This window comes from Caretta caretta, chromosome 24 (assembly GCF_965140235.1).
Source record: "Caretta caretta isolate rCarCar2 chromosome 24, rCarCar1.hap1, whole genome shotgun sequence".
In the NCBI taxonomy this organism is placed as follows: Eukaryota; Metazoa; Chordata; order Testudines; family Cheloniidae; genus Caretta; species Caretta caretta.
In genome coordinates this window covers 3221762-3243935 of record NC_134229.1, presented here as the reverse complement: position 1 = coordinate 3243935, position 22174 = coordinate 3221762, and the positions used below count along the sequence as shown (strand labels likewise).

Here is a 22174-nt window from a genome sequence, read left to right as displayed (position 1 = left end):
CCCGCCCCTAGGAAAATCTGGGTCTGAGAGCATGTGACTGCTGAAGAGAATGAAACACCAGGAGGCCAACAATGTAATGAATAGTAGCTTTTATTGATGTGCATCTACATTAAAAGACTGGTTGGGAAAAGAGACCAGAGTGGGGAAATCTCCAACACTAAAGAGTCTACAAGCACAAGTGTTACAGGATCACTCCCAGGCACAGCTGATATCCCATGGCACAAAGATGGTCAGTTACTCATTACAAGGGAAGGAATTGACCTCTGGACAGGAGAAGCAGAAACAGTGCACAGTGTGTGGACAGAGACTGAAAACACGTCACACTGCAAGGGGAATGACAGACCAGCACAGTGAGGAGAGAGCTACTGCGCGAGGGGCTGTAATTCATTTTCATTCCATAGTCGTCAGTTGTTCCATGGGCCCTACCAGAACTTCTTTTCTTTGCAGCAGTGCTGCACAGGTGGGCATTTTGGAAGGCACGGAGGGCAGGGAGGGCACGGAATGCATTTTTGAGGGCATGGGCACGGGCATGGATGCACGCATGTAGTGCACTTCTTCACGCAGACTTTACAGCAAGGATCCACGCATTTTGTCACGCACTTTGTCACACAGACTTTGCAGCAGGGATCCAGGCACTTGGTAGTGCACTTGGTCACACAGCAAGGAGGAGGCAGGCAGGTCTGTTTGCATTGCTGCTGGTAAACCATCTTCCTGGACGTGGGCAAAACTGAAAGACAAAGTAGGCTTCAAGGTTTGCAAAATCAAGACAAACAGCATCATTTTTTCATTAGCATCATGCACCAGAACATTCAGCAGAATCAGAAGCTGGTGCACTGGGAACACTTCTCCAGAGAGAGCATTACCATTGCAAACCACTTCAGAAAGAACAAACATGGGGGAGGATGGACTGAAATCCCATTCTAAAGGTCTGCAATGGGATTCGTGAAATAACCTCAAGATACCTAAGCAAAACACTCTTCTGACCAGTAATATATCTCTGCAGAAGAAAGCAAAACATTCAGTGCAATATGTACTCTACGGTTGAAAGAGTTATCCTGAGATTAATGGCAGGGCGAGAGATACAGAATGGGTTTAGCAGTATATGTAACCATTGATCATTTCTGCATTCAAATGTTTTTCTGTGAGAAGAGTGAAATAAACCACTCAGTGCTTCTGAACGTGCAGGTGGCAAGTGGCACTGGTAAAGATACTCTCTACTATCTCGTCATTATCACAGTCTGTAGGGCTGACTGAGCCCAACACAACTGATCCAAGGGTCAACTTTTCAGCTGAACTTTTCCAAAGCCCCAAATGAACAGTCAGTTCCTTTGGCCTCTTGTGTTCTGAACTAAATAGTCCAGAATGGAAGTGCATTTTTGCAAATGTTTTCTTCCCAGGTCCTGAGGCTGCACGAATGCATCTGGAGTTGTAATTCCAGTACAGAGCAGCTTGATTTTTATGGGTGGTGATTCCTTGAATCTACTTACTGCCTTTCTTTCATTGGGAGGATGTGTGCGCAGGCAAGGCCTTTAGATTCTCTTCTGTTCCCCTCCAGCTCTGCAGCTGGTGTAAATCAGTGGAGCTCCATTGACATCCACAGAATTGAACAGGTTTTCGCTCGTGAGGAATCGGGCAGTGAGAGTGCAGGGGCTATATCCCCTCCATATCGTGTCAGTCTGAGTTACTTCCAGACACATCTTACTCCTCTGCCCTCAAGTCTCTGACCGCTGCCTCCGCCTAGAGGTTTCCCTTTCCCACTTCTCTCTTCTGAAGCACTGAGCCCCGCCCTGTAATTCGCTGTCACACCCACTAATTAAATCTCCTGATTTAGAAAGGGCTCTGGAAATCATGGACAGAGAGCATTCAGCACAAACAGAGCTTGGTGCCGTGGGAAACATTTCTGTCGAGAGAGCATTGCCATTGCAAACCACTTGAGAAAGAACAACCCTGACAGAGAATGGACTGAAATCCCTTCCTGCAGCCCTGCAATGGGATTAGAGAAATCACAGCAAGATACTTATGCAAAACGCTCTTGTGAAGAGCAAGGAAAGGAAAGCCAGAAATGAAGCCCAGCCATGAAGTTAGCTCTCAGTAATAAGAATAAGACTTACCAAGTCACCAACAGGAGCAAATGAAGAAGCCGAGTGGATTGAGGAGCACTGGGACACGAGCCTTTTTATATGGTTTCCACGGCCTGCTCCACGGAAATGAGGCACCCCACAGGTATGCAGATATGATTTTTATAATCCTGTTCAGCTCCAGTGACACAGCCTTCAATTGATCATTTGCATCACTAATGTTGCTAATTATTTTAAATAATTATTTTAAGCGAATGCACGTTACATATTAGAGTAAATGCTGTTTGGAAGTTCTCTGCCTGATCCACATACTCTACCTTAGAAAAAGGCAATTCAATTAATGCCAGGACTCTTTGCTTTATGGTTTTTCATAAATTCCTTTTTCAGACTGTCTTGCATCTTCCTCTGAGTCATCTGGTTCTGGTTGCTATTGGAGACTGGACACTGGGCGGGATGGATCTTTGCTCTGAGCCATTATGCGTATTTCTTTATTCCTGCTAATGTGCAACTTCCCTTCATGATATACCACCCATGCTTCTATAGACACAGAGGTGACCTTGGATTCATGGATTCCCTGGTATTTTTAGCAGGAGGACACTTCAAATCCAGTCCACCCTGTTAGTTCTGCTAGAATAAATATTTGTCAGGTGACTCTTAATGATACGGAGTTTGGCTCTTTATTATCTGACATTGAGTCTTCACTTAAGGGTGGCTTCTTGCCATTTTGCACTGAAATTTCATTCTAATTGTTGTGTTTTCTAAAAATGAAGGTAAACTGCTGTGGCATGGGCTATCTTGCTATATATGGGATGCCAGTGACCCCAATGGGGAAAGTAATCTTCTGTCCATCTCCATTACATTATACAATTTTACATATCTAACACGCCATCAACATGAGTGTGGAATGGGAATTATGCTAATATGGACTGGAAAAAACACATATGTGATCCTGTTGCCGTGGACGTTGACTGTTCTGAAGAATAATGTCAAGGAAAGAAAGGTTTAATTTATTTCAGTTAGGAAACAAGAACCCATCTATGCATGTGTCAGGACGCTCACTTTCCCCTTTTACCTCTAGTGGGGTCTTTCTTTCTTTCTTTCTTTCTTTCTTTCTTTCTTTCTTTCTTTCTTTCTTTCTTTCTTTCTTTCAAGATGAGAAGCCATGGCAGAGATTTACTGAGATTGTAACATCTTTGGCACAGGCACCAAACCTAACACAGCAGGGTCTAGGTCCTCTACCACAATGCATCATGTTGTATGCTGGATTCTGCCACCCTTTCCCATGTTGAGCTACACTTTTCTCAGAGGCCGTACCACTGATTTCCATGCGTGTAACCATAGGGTGAAATAGTACTCCAACCTGAGAAAGCCAAAGCTCTCCTACTTGGATTTCTATGACCCTACTTCCTGGATGTCCCTGGGCTCAGCCCTTTAGGGTCTAGCAGTGAGTTCTGAATAGCCAAATTCACAGAAAAGGTTGAAGTGAAAGCGACTGTAATACAAGCAGAGTAATTCCAGGAAAAGTTATTTCAAGGGGAAGTGTTATCTGAACGCAAAGCTTCTTCCCCCCTGTGCTTTTCGTTTTATATCTCATCTCTCTCCTGTCCGTTGGTCGGGAAATAACAATTTCTGTGACAAACAGACCCTTTAGGAGAGTTACTTTGAGTGTTCTCAGATGCCAGGCAATTAGAAATACTGAAGAGTGGTAGGCTTTTTTTAAATTTAATGATTTGTATTACTGCAGCTCCGAGAGGCCCCAACCACGACAGGAAACCCATTGTGCTAGGTGCTGTACAAACACATAGTGCCTGCCCCCAAAATTTTAATCTAGACTGATAAAAGGCTGGAGGGGAAAGAGGCATAGGGAGGTGAAATGAATTGTCCAAGATCACACAGGTGGTCAGTGGCACAGGCAGGGATATAGTCCAGTTCTCCTGACTCCCCGTGCAATGCCATATCCAGGAGATCCCCGTGCCTCCTGTAAGGTATTTAATTATTGTGACTCACTAGGGGACAGATTCCTTTACTAGAAGAATCCAGAGGTAATTTCCCAACTCGTCTCTTCTAGATAAGACCTGGTTCCTGGAACCCTGAGGCCCAGCTCGTGAGAATAACACACTAGAATTCCAAAGAGGAACATACACCTGTGTCGGCAGCTTCAGAGGTTGAGTCAGAAGGTCTTTAATCCAGCTGCTGCTATCTGAAGCCGCAGGAGGATCACACACCACAGGGCATTGCAGCGTGAGAGTCCACAGTGCCCATTAACTGACTAAGCGGGAATAGCAAGTGACGCAAAAGGAAGGGGCTGAAAGACGCCCTCGCACGGGCTCTCAAGGACCCACAAGTGCTTGGGATTTTGGTTTTCGGTGTCATCGCAGAGATGACACCTACAGCAGCACAGCACCCCCTAGTGCCAGAGAGGGAGTTGGTTTTGTATCGAGTTAGAGAATCCTCTCCCTTCCCATCCTATCCCTTCTGGTCATAGGCTTCGGTCAAAGTCTCTCTGCTGTTGGTGGGGGTTGGCTTTCAATGGCGGGCTCTCTGCTAGACCCATCTGACCCTCCCCAGAACCAATATTCCCTTGTATTCACATCAAACCGTAAAAAGTAAATGGGCCTTGAGCATTAGCTATCCTCGCCTAACAGTACGCACTCTAAATTAGTCTTTGTAACCGTGTCCCCAGCCTGCTCCTGAACCCCCTATTCCTCCATCCCCATGAATTTTCCTCCCACTTTGATACCCACCCCTGTCCCAACCCACCTACTTCTGTCTCCTTGCTCCCTCTCCGTACAGCATGCTCAGACACTGCGGCCATGGACAGAGACTAAGAACCCAGCTATGATAGACTAGGTCCTATTTCTTCAGAGCCCTAAGTCCTCACAGCCCTGCACTCCCTAGCAGACTCCTAAGCACCGGGAGACCTGGGTTGCTCAAGGCCTCCTCCAGGTGCCGTGTGCCAGAGCAAAAGAGGTGTGACTCTGAGGGGTAAGTTCCTCAAGTGCAAGTCAGCCCTGCCATGGGAGTACAGACATTGATACACAGGGCCAAAGCTTTTTGAGTGCTTCTTCAGTGGTTGGTGTGGCCTAGTGGACACTTGACTGGAAGTCTGTTCCCAGCTCTGTCACCGGCCTACTGGGTGACCTCGTGTCAGTTATTTCTCCTGTGATTCTTGGTCTATTTAGATTGCAAGCTCTTCAGAGCAGGATGGTGTCTTGTTAAGTGGCTGCTCAGCACCTGACAGAATGGGGCCCAGACCTCTTAAAAAGAGAGAGAAGATCAAGGAAACACTAAGAGGCGGATGAAGCTAGGAATTGCAAGTTTGATTTAAGCACAGCCACAATTAAATGTTGGGATGGGAGCTGGGGAATCAAATTGTTCCACCACTGACTATGCTACAGTTGAATTGTACAGAGTGATTCACTAGGGTATGAGCAATATCCCAGAAGATCAGAGTCAGTCAGTTACATATTACGTGGGAAGACTCTGATCCCTACACAGTAGTACGAGAATTAACATAAAACTCTGGCAGTTTTAGAGAAATCACTAACAAAGACAAAGCTAGGAGAACATGAGCTAAGCAGTGGGAGGAGAAGTAAATTGCACGGGGACGTGGGATTTGCTTTGCATTCCGTGACTGTTGATGGTTCTGTGGCTGAAAAGAGTGCTTTCCTTTCTCACATGGCTAAGCTCTAAAAAGCTATATCGACCTTCGTAGCAGAAGGAAAAGAGAAGGATATCCTGGATATTTCCATCTTCTTTTCAGGATAAAGTTAGACACAAGTGCTTGTCGAACTCTCTGACAAATCCCAGCATTTGTTATAAAATCATTCCAATTAATACCTTGTATTTCCTAAGGCATTTGCTTTCAAAGGCATTTAGGTGTATGTCTGAACCTATGGTGGATTTCACACCCATACGTTAAGACGGATATAACATTTGAGCTGAAGTTTCATGTGTTGGGCTTCTAGTTATAGATTTTTGATGGCCAAATCACCATTAAGCTGGTGAAAGCAGCTGCCACCTTGCCAATTGTGATGCTATTTAGGTTTTCAGGACACTGGACAGAGCTGGGACAATCAGGTGTGGTCCAGAGAGATCCTTCTGTGACTGGATGACTTGCTAAGTTTTGATGAGGGTTCAAATCAGCCACACATGTGAAGGAGCAGATTTATCACTTGCATAATTCCATTACTCTTCATGATTCTGAGAAACTGGGCAAAGGAAACAAAAGCCCATGGCTATTCCTCATTCTGAAAGGATTTCTTAAAAATCCTGTGTTTTGGTGATGATTGATGGGTAAAGTGATGTCACCTGGGCAGAGCTAAGATAAAGATATCATCATGAAAATGAAATGTCTATCATTAAAAATGTATTAAAATTATACAATGGATATTTCCTTTAACTTGGAATAAAATAATTTTCTTCTAAAGGAGGGAAAAGAGTCCAGAGACAATGTTCTGTGTTTGTTTTCCTGAGATTCACATGGTATGTCTGTGCCACCCAGCACAATAGCAACATACTAGCATTGTATTCTATTCTATTGTTTATAGTTTCTGGTAAAGGCCTTAACATCTGACATGTTCCAGTAGTGCCTTAAGCAATATGATTCACCTCTCTCATGTGGTTTATTCATTCGGTCATCCACTTGCAAGGGGAATCACCTGTGGTTTGGTCTTTCTCTGATCCTCTTCCAAGGGGCATTGTGTGGGAAGTGCAGAGTTTTGTTTTGGTAGGGTTTTGTTTATGGGGATTGCTTTGAAATGTACACCCCAGTATCTATGTTAGAGAAGGGAGGTCAAACAATTTCATGTCAGCCGCTTGTAGCGTGATATGGTTTCTGGTGGTCTTTCGTTCCTGAGCGAGTTCGTTCCGGACTCAGACACGGTCTCTGTGTAAGCTCTGGTTTCAGAGGAACAGCCGTGTTAGTCTGTATTCGCAAAAAGAAAAGGAGTACTTGTGGCACCTTAGAGACTAACCAATTTATTTGAGCATGAGCTTTCGTGAGCTACAGCTCACTACTCCCTGCATGACATTTCAAGCCCTTTACTCTGTAGGATTTATTAAGATATTGGTGCAATGTACTTCATTATCTTAAAATGAGCTGGAAAATTCACACAGTTCGGTGAGATGGTGACATCCCTTACCAAACTGAGTAATTAATTCTTTTCCTCAAGGGCCCAAAGAACAGGAAGCACAGTGCGATTCTTTTGGGAGTACTGGCCTTTTTACCTCGGAAGGCAAGAATCCTGAATAAGAAGAACTGGTGGTGAAAGTTTTCCCATGTAAACATTAGGAGGTTTGAATATGTATAGCTAAGTTAGTCCCCATCCTACAGATTGACTTTGAAGAGAGGGCTACATGCTAAAGTGCTGAATCAAAGATTAATAGAAAAGGGTAAAGAGAAACTGACCACAATGTGTTTCACTCTCTGCCTTTTGTCTTACGGATCAAATCCGCATGACTGCTAGACAAACAGAGAATTTTTGAGTTAACCCGTCAGGTTCTATCTGAATCCCAGTATCACACATTATCTTAACTACCCATGGAAAGGCAGCCCTATTTCTGGTGTTTCCCAACTTTTGAGTGCTTGACTAGATGCATAAGATTCCCTTATTCTAGCCACAGCTTTTCTCCCTTCTGGAACAAGCCCAATCACTTCTGCTTGAAGTGGAGCATAGTTTTGGGAAGATGCCCAATTTTGAATTAAAGCTTCCGAGTGGTGATGAATCTACCCTATCCTTTTGGAAGCTGTTCAAGTGCTTAACGACTCTTTGTAGCTCAGAATTTTGCATCTTATTCCCACTTGGAATTTTTTAAAACTTCAACTCCCAGCCACGGGCTCTTGTTCTGTCCTTGTATGACACATTAAAAAGATCTCTAGTGTACACAGAGGGAAGCAATAACTTATAGTTTATAGGAACATATTGAAAAAATGTCCTCAATATTGGTATTTCACTTCCATGGCCAACTAGTGTTCTTTGCTAGGCAGGCTTCTGTTCAGCTATTTCAGCCCAGTCCCGCAGAGACAGAGAACAGGCCAGTCTCACGTGTTCCCTGCTGCCTCTGCTCCTCCTAGCTTTCTGCAGCTCCAGCACTTCCTCTGGGCACCAGAAGGGAATGGGTCTGTTCAAAGGAAACCAAAGGAAGGAGAATCTGGGTCTGAGATTATGTGACGGCTGAAGAGAATGAAGTACCTGAAGAAGAGCTCCGTGTGCGGCTCGAAACCTTGTATCTGTCACCAACAGATGTTGATGCAACAAAAGATATTAGCTCAATCAATTTATATCTGAAACACCAGGAGGCAGACAATGCTGTAGATCGTAACTTTATTTGCTGTATGTCTACATTACAAGACGGGATGGGAAAAGAGATCAGATGGGGAAATTTTCCAACAACAACCAGTCTGCAGCACAAGAGTTACAGGATCTCTCTCCTGGCCCTAGGCAATACCCCAGGGGTACAAAGTCGGTCGGTTACACATTCCAGGGGAAGGCCTTGGTCTCTAGGCACTGATAGTAGAAAGAGTGTACAAAGTGAGGACAGAGATCGGGAACATTCCCAGAAACACGTCCCACGGCAAGGGGAATGCCAGACCAGCAGAGCGAGGAGAGAGCTACTGCACGAGGGACTGAAATTCATTTTCATTCCATGGACTTTGGTGGTTCCGTGAGCACTAACAGAGCTTCTTTTCTTTGCAACAGTGCTGCACAGGTGGGCATTTTGAAAGGCACAGAGGACATGGAGGGCACGGGCACGGGCACGGGCACGCATGTACGCATGTAGTGCACTTCTTCACACAGACTTTACAGCAGGGATCCAGGCATTTGGTAGTGCACTTGGTCACACAGCATGGAGGGGGCAGGCAGGTCTGTTTGCATTGCTGCTGATAAGCCATCTTCCTGGGATGTGGGCAAAACTGAAAAACAAGGGAGGTTTCAGGGTTTGCAAACTCAGGACAAACAGCTGTATTTTCTTATTAGTGTCATGCACCAGAACATTCAGCAGAATCAGAGGCTGATGCACGAGGAACACTTCTCCAGAGAGAGCATTGCCATTGCAAACCACTTCAGAAAGAACAAACATGGGGGAGGATGGAGTGAAATACAATCCTGAAGCCCTGCAATGGGATTAGTGAAATAGTCACAAGATATTTAAGCAAAGCACTCTTGTAACCAGTAATATATTTTGGAAGAAGAAAGCAAAAAATGAAATCCCACAGACAGAGTTAGCTCCCAATAATCAGAATGAGACTTACCCAATTTACCAAATGGGAGCAAGTGAAGTAGCCAAGTGAATTGAGGAACATTGAGGCATGAGCCTTTATGTATGGTTTCCGTGGCCTGGTCTCTGGAAATGAGACACCCCAGGGCTATGCAGATGTGATTTTTCAGAACCTTGCGCCACCTACAGATTCTTTAGTTGATTGTGCAAATCCTGATTTTAATAATAATTAATAATTATTTTAAGGAGACAGGTGACAGTGTTTGCGGAAATAGTGTTTGTAAGTTGTAACTGCTGAGCTACATAATTCAAATAAGAAAAAAAAAATTCAATAAAGAACTGGCTTCTTTTCCTTAATTAATAGACTGATGAATTTGCAAAAATTCCTTCTGCAGGCTTTCTTTCACCTTCCTCTGAGCCATCTGGTTCTGGTTACAGTGACATGGCTGGACTAGAAATAGTGCAATGGACATAGACAGAAGATTGCTATCACCATTGGGGGCATTAGCATCCCATTTGTATAAAGACAGACCCCACCACAAAGTGCTTACATTGGAGGATATTAAAAAGAAGCTACAAAAGTTAGACATATATAAATCAGCAGGTCCAGATAACTTGCACCCAAGAGTTTTAAAAGAGCTGGTTGAGGAGGTCACTGGATTGTTAATGTTGATTTTCAGTATCTCTTGTAGCATGGGGAAGTTCCCGAAGACTGGAAGAAAGCTAATGTTATGCCAATTTTTAGAAAGGTTAAATGGGATGACCCAGGTAATGACCAACTGTAATTGTAGCCTGACATCGATCCCGGGCAAGAGACTGGAAAGGCTGATACGGGACTTCATTAATAAAGAAGAATAATGTCATTAATGCAATGGTTTTATGGGAAAATAGATCCTGTCAAACTAACTCAATATCTATTTAATAAAATTACAAGATTGGTTGATAAAGTTGATAATGTTGCCGTAATATCCTTAGATGTTCTAAGGCATTTGGCTTGGTGCCACATGACATTTTAATCCAGAACTAGAATGATATAAAATTAATATGGCACACATTAAATGGATTAAAAATTGGCTTACTGATAGGTCTCAAAATGTCATTGTAAACAGGGAATTGTCATCGAGCGGATGAGTTTCCAGTGGGGTCCCTCATGGATTGGTTCCTGGCCTTACCGTACTTAAAATTTTTTATCAATGAGGTGGAAGAAAACATAAAATCATCAGTGAAAAATTTACAAATGACATGAAAATTGGGGGAGTGGTAATTAATTAAGTGGAAGTGTCCTTGATTCAGAGCAGTCTAGATGCTTTAGTAATCCGCATGCAAGCAAACAATACACATTTTGATATGGCTCAATGTAAATGTATACAGCTACGAACAAAGAATGTCGGCCGTTCATACAGGACTCTCTCCTGGGGAGCAGTGACTCTGAAAAAGATTGGGGGGCACGGTGGATAATCAGCAGAATTCAAGCACCCTGTGTGATGCTGGGACCAAAATACCTAGCATGATCTTGGATTCATAAACATGGGAATCTGGAGTGAGAGTAGAGAGGTTGTTTTACCTCTATGTTTTGCACTGGTGTGGATGCCGCTGGAAGCCTGTGTCCAGTTCTTGTGCCACCCATTCAAGAAGAATGCTGGGGAGTTGGAGAGGGTTTAGATATGAGCCACAAGAATGATTAAAGGTTTAGAAAACATTCCTTATAGTGACAGACTAAGGAGCTCAATGCCTTTAGCTTAATGAAGAGACGGTTAAGGGGTGAGTTGATCAGTCTATAAGAAAGTACATGAGGAACTAATATTTAATAATGGGCTCTTCAATCGAGCTCAGAAAAGACTAATGCAATCCTGAAAGTTGGAGCTAGAAAAATTCAGATTGGGAAAAAGCTGTAAATTTCCAACAGTAAAGGCAATTAACCAGTGGAACAATTTACCAAGGGTCATGGTGGATTTTCCATCACTGACCATTTTAAAATCAAGATTAGATGTTTTTCTAAAATATATGTTCTTGGAATTGTCTTTTGAGGCAGATCTCTGGCCTGTGTAGATGATCCCAATGGTCCTTCCTGCCTTGGAATTTATGAATCTATGTTACTCAGTGGTTTGAGCACTGGCCTGCTAAAGCCAGGGTTGTGAGTTCAATCCTTGAGGGGGCCATTTAGGGATCTGGGGCAAAAATTGGGGATTGGTCCTGCTTTGAGCAGGGGGTTGGATTCAATGACCTCCTGAGGTCCCTTCCAACCCTGATATTCTATGATTCTATATTAAAATTAGAAAGAAGTTGCAGCACAAATGAGCACGAAAACACAATGTCAGATAATAAAGACCTAAACTCCTTATCATCTGGAATCTTCTGACAAATGTTTATTCTGGAAGGACTAACAGAGTGGAGAGTGTCTGCTAAAAAACCAGGGGAATCCAGGATTCTAATGTCAGCTCTGTGTCTACAGAAGCAAGAATGCTATATCATGGAGGGGAGTTGTACATTACCAGGAATAGAGGAATCTGAATATCGGATCAGACCAAAGATCCATTCAATCCAGTACTGTTTCTCTGACATTTAGCAGTACCATATGTTTCAGAGGAAGGTACAGAAAAGCCTGCAGAACAAATCTATGGAAATCCATCTGAGTCCATTGTATAAAGCACAAAAGCCAGTTCTTTATTGAATCAGGTTTTTTTCTGATTTGACTTACGTAGCTCGGAGCTACAATTTATAGATAGTATTTCCTCAAACACGGTCACCTGTCTCCATAAAATAATGATGAGTTATTATTTAAATAATGATTCAAACACTGTAAGTGGTGCAAGGTTGTGAAAAATCAAATCTGCATAGCTCTGGGGTGTCTCATTTCTGGAGACCAGGCCATGGAAACCATATGTAAAGGCTTGTGTTTCAATAGTCCTCAATCCACTTGGCTTCTTCAGTTGCTCCCGTTCGGTGAATTGGGTAAGCCTCGTTCTAATTACTGGGGGCTAATTTTATGGCTGGGATTTTGTTTTTTCTTTCCAAAATATATTACTGCTCACAAGAGTGCTTTGCTTTAGTATCTTGTGATCATTTCACTAATCCCATTGAAGGTCTCACGATGGGATTTCAGTCCATCCTCCCTCAGGCTTGTTCTTCCTGAAGTGATTTTCAGTGGCAATGCTCTCTCTGCAGAAGGGTTCCTAGTGCACCAGCCTCTGATTCTGCTGAATGTCCTGATGCATGGCACTAATGACAATGTCTTGATTTTGCAAACCCTGGAGCCTCCTTTGTCTTTCAGTTTTTCCCACGTCCCAGGAAGATGGCTTATCAGCAGCAATGCAAACAGCCCTGCCTGCCCCCTCCATGCTGTGTGACCAAGTGCACTACCAAATGCCTGGATCCCTGCTGTAAAGTCTGTGTGAAGAAGTGCACTACATGTGTGCATCCATGCCCATGTCCTCCTAAGCACGTGGATCCGTGCCCTCTGTGCTTTCCAAAATGCCCGCCTGTGCAGCACTGTTGCAAAGAAAAGAAGCTCCGTTAGTGCTCACGGAACCACCAACGTCCGTGGAATGAAAATGAATTTCAGCCTCTCGTGCAGTAGCTCTCTCCTCGCTCCGCTGGTCTGGCATTCCCCTTGCCGTGGGACGTGTTTCTGGGAATGTTTCCGATCTCTGTCCTCACTTCATACATTCTTTCTGCTATCAGTGCCTAGAGACCAAGGCCTTTCCCTGGAATGTGTGTTAGGGGGCTTATTCCTTCACCCACTTACTTCCCTGGTCCTTCTCGCATGAACAGAGAGCAACAATACCCGAAGTCCAAAGGTGCAAACAATTCGATGTTTATTGGGGTGAACTTCCAGCAAGCATGATTCCAGTTTCCTTCCTTAGTGTCCTCCTTCCCAGCTCTGACACCACAGAGCCTTACACCTGTGTCCCTGTTCCCATTCCTGCCCTTAGCCAAACATGATTCCAATTTCCTTACCCCCATTCCCTGTTCCCATTTCCCCCTTTAGCAAAACATGATTGCAATTTCCTTACCCCCATTCCCTGTTCCCATCTCCCACACCCACCCACACACCCACCCCCTCCCACCCACACCCATACTCACCCACTTCCTCATTGACTCCAAATTATATAGTAAAACTTGAGTTCTGCTTAGCTATACCTTAACCAATCATTTTTCTGAAATTTAACTAACCAATCCTAACATATTGTAACATGATTATGTAACCAATTATATCCCACCACCTTAATTAGTTTACACCCAGCAAAATTAATTATACAGAAGACAGGAACAATCACAGAACCAGACAGAGATTATACAGACAAACAATAGCAAAGTGGGAACTATAATGACAAGATAATACAGAAGTGAGGATTTCACATCCCAGCTATTGATAAGTGAGTTCTTGCCAGACAGGACGCTATCAAACTAAGTTTCCTTTTACATTTTCTAGGCACTTCCCTTTCTCTGGAGGTGATAGGAATACAATCCTGTCCTGATAGTGCCTAACAGCCCAATAGCACCTTATTTCAATGAGACTAGTTTGGAATGTGAGGATGTGACTGTTCGCTTCCTAGCTTATGGCTGCCTCTGCTGCTTAGCCAAAGGCCTTAGCCTAAGAACAGGGCCTCAGACTGTCACAGTAAGAGAAGGCCCTTACACCAGCAGACAGTGATTTTGATTCTTTCTTTTATACCTCTAGAACTAGCCAAGTGATAAGAATACCCCTAAATTCTTAAAGTACAGGCGTTTGCAGACAGGCCTGAATATCTATATCCTAACAATGTGTAACCGACAAACTTTGTACCCCTGGGGTATTGCGTAGGGCCGGGAGAGAGATCCTGTAACACTTGTGCTGCAGACTGGTGGTTGTTGGAAAATTTCCCCATCTGATCTCTTTTCCCATCCCATCTTGTAACGAAGATTCATAGATTCATAGATATTAAGGTCAGAAGGGACCATTATGATCATCTAGTCTGACCTGCTGCATAATGCAGGCCACAGAATCTCACCCACCCACTCCTGAAATAAATCTCTCACCTATGTCTGATCAGTTGAAGTCCTCAAATCATGGTTTAAAAACTTCAAGGTGCAGAGAATCCTCCAGCAAGTGACCGGTGCCCCATGCTACAGAGGAAGGCGAAAAACCCCCAGGGCCTCTTCCAATCTGCCCTGTAGGAACATTCCTTCCTGAGCCCAAATATGGAGATCAGCTGAACCCTGAGAATGTGGGCAAGATTTGCCAGCCAGACACCCAGGAAAGAATTCTCTGTAGTAACTCAGATCCCACCCCATCTAACATCTCATCACAAGCCATTGGACCTAGTTACCATGAATAGTTAAAGATCAATTAATTGCCAAAATCATGTTATCCCATCATACCATATAGATGTGCAGCAATAAAAGCTATAGTTTACAGCATTGTCTGTCTCCTGGTGTTTCAGATATAAAGTGGGTGAGCTAATATCTATTCTTGCAGCAATGTTTCTTGGTGTGAAAGACAAGCTTTTGAGCCACACAGGGCTCTTCTTCAGGTGTTTCATTCTCTTCAGCTGTCATATGGTCTCAGACCCAGATTCTCCTTCCTTTGGTTTCTTTTTAAAAGACCCTTCCGCTGGAAGTGGAAGCTGGTGCCCAGAAGAAGTGCTGGGGCTGCAGGAAGCCAGGAGGAGCAGAGGCAACAGGGAACATGTGAGACAGGCCCATAATCTGCCTCTGTGGGACTGCGCTGAAATAGCTGAGTAGAAGCCTGCCAAGCACAGAACACTAGTTGGCCATGGAAGTGAAACACCAATATTGAAGACATTTTTGTATATATTCCTATAACCTGGAAGTTATCACTTCCCTCTAGGTACACTAGAGATCTCTTTCCTGTACCGAACACAGACAGAACAAGAGCCAGTGGCTGGGAGTTGAAGTTTAAAAAGAATTCCAGGTGGAAATAAGATGCAAAATTCTGAGCTAGAAATAGTCGTTGTCCACTGGGTCAACTTACCAGTGGATAGGATGGATTTGCCACCACTTGGGAGCTTTAAATCAACACTGGGCACCTTCCTGAAACTAAGCTTTACTTCAACTACAAGTGAGTGGGCTTGTTGCAGCAGGGAGAAAAGCTACGGCTTTTTCTAAGTGAGATCTGTCTCTGTAGGTCATTCAGTCTTTAAAATCAATTCAGTGACTTCAAGTGTATTACTCATGAAAAATCTACAGTAAAGGAACATGAAGCATCCAAAGACAGTCACTCAAAGTTGGGAAACACCAGAAATAGGGTTGCCTGTCCATGGGTAGTAAGCTAATGAGTGATACCAGGATACAGGTAGAACCTGCTTGGTCCTCCCACCCCAAAAAATGCTTTTTTTGTCTAGTAGTTACATGGATTGATGATCCTTAAGATAAAATGCAGAGAGGGAAACACAGTGTGATCAATTTCTCTTTATCCTTTTCTATGGATGTTTCATTCAGCACGTTAGCATATAGCCCTCTCTTCCAAATTCAGTCTGTTGAATGGGGACTGACTTAGCTATACATATTCAACACCTCCTAATGTTTAAGAATAAAAATGTTTACCGCCTGTTTGTTCTTGTTCAGGATTCTTGCCTTTCGAGGTAAAAAGGACAGCACTCCCAAGAGAATCGCACTGTGCTTCCTGTTCTTTGGGCCCTTGAGGAAAAGAGTTAATTACTCAGTTTGGTAAGGGATGTCGCCATCTCACTGAAATGTAAAAAGAAAAGGAGTACTTGTGGCACCTTAGAGACTAACCAATTTATTTGAGCATAAGCTTTCGTGAGCTACAGCTCACTTCTGTAGCTCACGAAAGCTTATGCTCAAATAAATTGGTTAGTCTCTAAGGTGCCACAAGTACTCCTTTTCTTTTTGCGAATACAGACTAACACGGCTGTTACTCTGAAACCTGTCACTGAAATGTGTGACTTTTCCAGCCTATTTTAGGGTAATGAAGTACATTGCACCAATATCTTAATAAATCCTATAGAGAAAAGGGCTTGAAATGTCATGCAGGGAGTAAAGTTCATTTTGTTAGGAGACAGAGCTTTCACAGGGACTGGGTCTGAGCCTGGAATGAACTCACTCAGGATTGAAGGATCATAAGACATGATATGATGCTAAAAGTGCCTGGCACAGAATTGTTTGACCTTCCTTCTCTAAGGCTATGTGTGCACTACAGCTGGGGTCGGTGTACGTTGTGTCACTCAGGGGTGGGACTAAGCCACCCTTCTGCGTGACGGAAGTTACACCGACCTAAGCACTGGGGTGGATAGCGCTACGTCAGCAGGAGAACTTCTCACACCGACGTAGCTACCGCTGCTGGCGGGAGTTGGAGTAATTAAGTCGACAGAGAGCTCTCCCCCATCAGCTTACACCATCTGCACTAGCAGGGGTAAAGTGGAGCAGGTGCAAGCTCTGTGGTGTAGCTGTAACATAGACAGGTAGTAGGGTGTACATGTAAAAAAAAATTCCCATAAACAAACCCCAACCAAAACAAAACTGCACTTCCCACAATTCCCCTCTGACGAGGATGAGAGAAAGAAGAAACTAACCCGGGGATTCCCTGCCAAGATGGTGAAAGAGTGGATAAACCACCTGTGACAGAGGTTAGTCAGGTTTCTTAAGAAACTACTGGAAGGTGTCAGATGATGAGGATGATACAAGAACCTAGAAACAATAAAACTCAGCTAGGATGTTCTCTGTGGAGTTCAGTCTTCTCTCACTTGAAGCAAGGAGTTTTAGTCCAAGTGAAACAACATATTAATCACACACATTGAATAGGTTTCAGAGTAACAGCCATGTTAGTCTGTATTCGCAAAAAGAAAAGGAGTACTTGTGGCACCGTAGAGACTAACCAATTTATTTGAGCATAAGCTTTCATGAGCTACAGCTACGAAAGCTTATGCTCAAATGAATTGGTTAGTCGCTGAGGTGCCACAAGTCCTCCTTTTCTTTTTACACATTGAATAGCTTTCTACTAGGAGAGATTTTGTTTCCATAATGAGATTTTTTATTTTAGTGACTACATCTCTTTGCCCATCAAACAGCACTAACACACAGAGGGATTTTTAAGAAAGCCCTTCAGAATGAGGTGTAGTCATGGACTTTTGTATCCCTTCCCCAATTTCACTGGGTCATGGAGGTCGATGGATTTATGCAAGAGATTAATTTGGGCCTTAGTGTGTTTCCCTGGTGGCTGATTTGAACCCTCCACAAAACTGACCATCGCATCCAGTCATGGAAAGGTCCCTGTCGTACTGCACCAGCTGTCTCCCTCTCTATCCCTGGAAGAGGTATTTAGCAACACGGGTCTCAGTGCTTAGGAGCCTGCTGTGAGGAAATAGGGCTCTGAAGAAATAGGATCTAGTCTGTCATAGGTTCTTAGTCTCTGCCCATGGCCGCAGTGTCTGAGCATGCTGTATGGAGAGGGAGCAGGGAGACAGAAGTAGGTGGGTTTGGATACCAAAGTGGGAAGAAAATTCTCAGGGAGGCAAAGGCTGTGGTGGCGCAGGCCGGGGAGAAGGCATCCGAAGTTACGGAGGAGTTACCAAGACTGATGCAGAGAGTGTGTTGCAGGACGGCAGCTAATGTTCACGGCCCATTTGCTTTTTACGATTTGATGTGAACACACTGGAATATTGGTCCAGGGGAGAGTCAGATGGGTCTAGCAGAGAGCCTGCCATTGAAAGCCAATGCTTACCAATAGCAGAGAGGCTTTGACCTAAGCTTTAACCAGGAGAGATGTGACTGGTGATGCTTCTCTGACTCTATACCGAACCAACTCCCTGGTGCAGCACGAGTGAGTGCTGTGCTGCTGGGGGTGCCATCTTTGTGTTGACATTTAAAATGAAAATCCCCAAACAATTGTAGGCATTAAAAGCACATCCAAGGATGTCTTTCAGCCCCTTCCTTTTGTGTCACTTGCTATTCCCACTTAATCAGTTAATGGGCACTGTGGACTCACATGCTGCAAGGCCCTGAGCATGTGTCATCCTCCTGTGAGGTGGTGACTCAGCCTCTGAATGTGCCAACATGGGTGAAACTTTCTCTTTGGCATTCCAGTGTGTCGGTTCTTACAGCTGGGCCTCCGGATTCCAGGAGCCCAGGCCGTATCTACAGGAGATGGATTTGGGAAATTACCTGTGTCAGGATTGTTCTGATAAAGGAGACTTTCCCTTAGTGAGTCACAATAATTAAATACCTTGTAGAAGGAAGCATGATGTAGATGATATAAGTCATTGCTTTGAGAGTGAGGAGAAATGCGTTATATTCCTGACTTTGCCACTGACCTCCTGTGTGACCTTGGGCAAGTCACTTGACCCCGTGCTGTACAAGCACATAAAAATATGGTTCCTGTCCCAGTGAGCTTACAAGCTATTTTAATCTCTGCAGTAGCCTCTCCTTTAGAAAGAAAGAAAGAAAGAAAGAAAGAAAGAAAGAAAGAAAGAAAGAAAGAAAGAAAGAAAGAAAGAAAGAAAGAAAAAGAAAAAGGCACTTCCTGACACATACCTGGTTAGGTTCTCATTTCCTGATTTAAATACATTAAAACTTTCAAACTTTTGTCATTCATATTCAGAACACTTCACTGTCCTGTGTAAACAGGATAACACCACCACTAGGTGGTTCGCTCCATGTTGTCAGTCATTACAGTGCTGAACTAATGATTGAATTAGTTGATTTGGTAAAAATTGTCACCAGAACACATAATCTCATGACTTTTCCTGTCAATATTTTTGGGATTTCCCCAAGACCTATTCCACTTGCTTCCACAGGAGCTCAGTTCTACTCTAGTTTTTCACTCAGCTTTCTTTGTTTTGCACACAGCAAAGGTATGCTGAGTTGATCCACCACAAGCCTAGGGCATGGGTGTGGGGCAGTCAATGTTACACAGAAACTTCTTCCTTTATACACGCTCATATGTTCCATTGCATTTACTATACATTGCATCACACATCTGGGGATTCCTATGGTCACTTTGTAGGAGCCAGTCCCTGTAAAGCATGCTCTGTCCATGCATACCTTACTCCTTACATCATCATATGTTTCAGGCTTATCTTATCCATTGTTATCTTGTCCATTGTCCTATGGTGTTCCCCTTACCTCAGCTAGGACAGACATTCTGTTTCCAGGCTGCTGACCCATTTAGCTCCCTAATTCTGTCTTCCCAGAAATGAGGCCTCACCCATGACCAATTACTCATGTCAAGTAGACATACATATTTTAGGATAATTGCAATTCCATGCACATGCTCCTGGCATCTTAGGTATGTAAAAGACCTTAATGTAATGAAAATGGATAGGAGACTGCTATCAATTTAGGGGGCATTGGCACCCCATATGTATAAAGAGGGACCCCCACCACAAAGAATTTACAATCTATATTACATTAGCATATATTAGGCTTAGAACGACGTTGCAGCGCAAAATGGCAAGAAGCCACCACTAGGTGAATACACAGCGTCAGAGAATAAAGACCAAACCTCCTATCATCGGGAGTTATCTGACAAATCTTTATTTTAGCAGGACAAACGGCGTGGAGCGTGTCCTACTGGGGAATCCAGGATTCCAATGTCAACTCCGTGCCTATTTGTACAATAGCAGGAAAGAGCAACATACATCGTGGGTCAGTCCAAAGATCCATCTAGTTCAGGATTCTGTCTCCGGCAATGACTAGTATCAGATGCCTCAGAGGAAGACGCAAGCAAACACTCAGAAGGAATTTATAGAAATCCATAAGAATTCATTCATGAAAGCAAAAGGATCCAGTTCTTTATTGAATTCTTTCTTCCAATTTGAATTACGTAGATCAGGTGTTACAACTCACACACAGCATTTCCTCAAATAATGTCACGTGTCTCGTTACAATAATTATAATTATTAAAATAATTATTAAAAATAGTGATGCAACCAAGCAATTGAAGAGTCTGTACATGGAGGAGGTTTGGATTGTGAAAAACCTCAACCACATAGCTCTGAGGTGTCTCATTTCCGGACACCAAGCCACAGGAACCATATAAAAAGGCTCACACCTCAATGATCCTCAATCGACTTGGCTTCTTCACTTGCTCCCATCGGTGAATTGGGTAAGTCTCCTTCTGATTATTGGGAGCTAACTTTATGGCTGGGATTTCATTTTTTGGTTTCTTCTTCCAAAATATATTACTGCTCACAAGTGGGCTTTCTTTAAGTATCTTGACTTTAATTCACTAATCCCACTGAAGGGCTTCAGGATGGGATTTCAGTCCATCCTCCCCCATGTTTGTTCTTTCTGAAGTGGTTTGCAATGGCAATGCTCTCTCTGGAGAAGTGTTCCCAAGGGCACCAGCCTCTGATTCTGCTGAATGTTCTGGTGCATGATGTTAACAAGAAAATACAGTTGTTTGTCTTGATTTTGCAAACCCTGAAAACTCCTTTTTCTTTCAGTTTTGCCCACGTCCCAGGAAGATGTCTTACCAGCATCAGTGCAAACAGCCCTGCCTGCCTCCTCCATGCTGTGTGAAGCAGGTCAAGACTAAATGCGTGGATCCCTGCCCATGCCCTCCTAAGTGCGTGGATCCGTGCCCCCCTAAATGCGTGGATCCGTGCCCCCCTAAATTCGTGGATCCGTGCCCCCCTAAGTGCGTGGATCAATGGCCATGCCCTCCTAAGTGCGTGGATCTGTGCCCTCCAAAGTGCGTGGATCCGTGCCCTCCTAAGTGCGTGGATCCGTGCCCTCCTAAGTGTGTGGATCCGTGCCCTCCATGCCCACCTCTGCAGCACTGCTGCAAAGAAAAGAAGTTCTGTTAGGGCCCACGGAACCACCAACGTCAACGGAATGAAAATGAATTGCAGCCTCTCGCGCAGTAGCTCTCTCCTGACTCCACTTGTCTGGCATTCCCCTTGCAGTGTGACGTGTTTCTGGGAATGTTTCCAATCTCTGTCCTCACTTTGCAGACTCTTTCTGCCCACAGTATCAAGGCCTTCCCTTGGAATGTGTAATTGACCGACTGTGTTCCCCTGGGATATTGCGTATGGGCGGGAGAGAGACCCTGTGTCACTTGTGCTGTAGAGTGATTGTTGTTGGGAAATTTCCCCGTCTTGTCATGTAGATGTGCAGTAATAAAAGCTACGATCCATGGCATTGTCTGCCTTCTGGTGCTTCTTTCTCTTGAGCAGTCACAGGCTCTCAGAGCCAGGTTTTCCTTCCTTTTATTTCCTTTTCAAAAGAGCCTTCCCTTCGAGAGTACTCACTGGTGCCTCGAGGAAGTGGTGGGGCTGCAGGAAGCCAGGAGCTGCAGAGGCAGCTGGGAACATGGGAGACAGGCCCAGCAGCAGCCTGTGTTCCCTGCTCAGCGCCTCCCCTCTCCACTGCCTGCGGTGTGTGTGCTACAGGACCAGAATGCCCCTGGTATCAGCCAGGCATGCCACAGCACGGGCAGGGGGGCCAGCCAACCCTTCGACATCAGAGGGGTACTGCATGCAGCAGCATGCAACTCTAGAGGCACACAACTCTAGTTTTTCCTAATTCCAAGTTCACCAAAATTGATCGTTATTAAAACCTCATCATCCCTGGGGCCTGACTCATGATTTCTGAACTCTTCCAATTGGCTGGCATAAGAAACAGGAGTGTGGTGGGTCAGGCCAGTGGTCCCTCTAGCCCAGTATCCTGTCTTCCCATAGTGGCCAATGCTAGGTGCTTCAGAAGGAGTGGCCAGAGCAGAGCAATTATCATGTGAACCGTCCGCTGTTGTCCAGTCCCAGTATCCAGCAGTCAGAGGCTTAGCCATGTTGACTAATAGCCATTGATGGACCTATTCTCCATGAACTTATCTAATTGTTTTTTGAACCCAGGTATACTTTGGGCCTTCACAACATCCCCTGGCAATGAGTTCCACAGGTTGACTTGGCGTTTCC

The 22174-nt window shown here is 44.2% G+C and overlaps 1 long non-coding RNA gene across 1 annotated transcript; it reads left to right on the top strand.

Moving 5' to 3' along the window:
* Positions 1-1756: 1756 nt before the first annotated feature.
* Positions 1757-21399, top strand: LOC142069982 (uncharacterized). Its single transcript, XR_012665941.1, has 2 exons — positions 1757-2223; positions 20705-21399. It is a non-coding gene; the product is annotated as an uncharacterized LOC142069982 (long non-coding RNA).
* The last annotated feature ends 775 nt before the right edge of the window (positions 21400-22174 follow it).